Below are 1,583 nucleotides of genomic sequence, written 5' to 3'. Positions count from 1 at the left end.
GAATGTTCTTGGTGGTGCTGCTTCCTCCACGTCTCTGGCGAGTCTCTCGAGCTCCTCGACGACCGACACGAACCCGTTCGCGACGCTTTCGCCAGCTCGCCTCGACCCGTAGCTGGCGTACGAGTCCGCTCGCCACTGTTCGCCGCTGCGCCGACCCGACGACCGACACCCTCTGCCTCCGCTCCTTTTGCCCCCACCGTGGGCAAAGCCCAGGGGCGTACGATCGTATCGAGGGAAGAATCACGGCGCCGACACAGTTTAACCATACACAGTTACGACAGTAGCCGAAATTCTTCGTACAATACTTTACGACGCATGCGTCAACTGTACTATCTAAAACATGGCGATGCCATAATAATAAATGTATGTTTAGATTAAGGTTATATTTTTATTTGATTAGTTATTCTGTGATATTACAAAAGTGGAATATTATTAGTAAAGATTATTTGTAAAGATTATTTGATTGCGTTTTTTTTCTAATATCTATTAAGCCAGAATAATGAGTAAAGGTGGATTTTCTTGTGTGATGTGTAAAAACATATCTGGACGAAATGCAGAAGTAAAGTTTTTCGTTTTCCAAAAAATCCAGAAATGTAAAAAAAATTTTCTCTATAAATATGCAGATTAATATAGTAGTTTATATAATGATATTAAAATTGTATAATTATATTTTTGCATAGAGCATCAGTTGCATTATAACATCTGTCATAATTTTATACTCAACAATGTAAATACTATCATCACAAATTCATTTAGGACGATTTTTAATGTTAGATTCGACTGTAAATACCAATCTTAGTATTATATATTTGATTTATTTTTCTCCTTTTCTTACAGCAGAATAAACATGACAATTGGATTACCAGTGTCATCAAGAGAAAATACTATTTGCGCTATTTGTGTTAATCTATCTTTATCTTTTAATAGATGTAAAATATAAAAATAGAGCGACTCAAATAGCACTATTAGCATCTTTCCGAACGCTAACAATTTCAAAGCTGGATAATTTGATCAAGAAGAATATGTAAACAAGTAGAATATTATTTAATTCTTCCCTGGCGGAAAAAATTTTGATGAATAACTACAAAAAACTACAAAAATAGAAATTTTGTAGAAATTTTTATTATTTCGTAAAAATTTGTTTCTTTTTGTAAAAATATTTATTTTAAGATAGAAACATCTACGCAAAAATACCACAAATTACAATTTTCTAAAATCAAGGAAATGATAAAAGTAATATTTCATGAAAATCCACAATTTTTTAGAAAATAGTACAAAAATTTACAAATTTTAAAAATGAAAAAACAACAAGATTTTAAGTACTTAAAACATGTACTTACTTGTAGAATACTACAATTATTTATAAATGACTATGGAAATTTATTAGAATCTACGTATCATAAAACTATTGAACTTTGAATCCGAATCTGTTTTTAATTTCCCCAAAAATACTACAATTTTCTACGTGTATCAACAAAAACTGATTTGTTTTTCCAACTTTAAAATCTATTTCAATTATGGCTTATTAAAATTTTTACTTTTTTATTTAATATTACAAGTTTCTACATAAATTTACCACCTAA

At 31.0% G+C, this 1,583-nt stretch overlaps 1 long non-coding RNA gene across 1 annotated transcript; it reads left to right on the top strand.

The window, feature by feature from the left end:
* The first annotated feature begins 259 nt into the window (after positions 1-259).
* Positions 260-1,033, top strand: LOC105462649. Its single transcript, XR_976088.1, has 2 exons — positions 260-363; positions 838-1,033. It is a non-coding gene; the product is annotated as an uncharacterized LOC105462649 (long non-coding RNA).
* The last annotated feature ends 550 nt before the right edge of the window (positions 1,034-1,583 follow it).

This window comes from Wasmannia auropunctata, unplaced genomic scaffold (genome assembly GCF_000956235.1).
Source record: "Wasmannia auropunctata unplaced genomic scaffold, wasmannia.A_1.0 LD336095.1, whole genome shotgun sequence".
NCBI lineage: Eukaryota > Metazoa > Arthropoda > Insecta > Hymenoptera > Formicidae > Wasmannia > Wasmannia auropunctata.
Note: the sequence above shows the minus strand (reverse complement) of the source record. Positions and strands in the feature narration are given on the sequence as shown.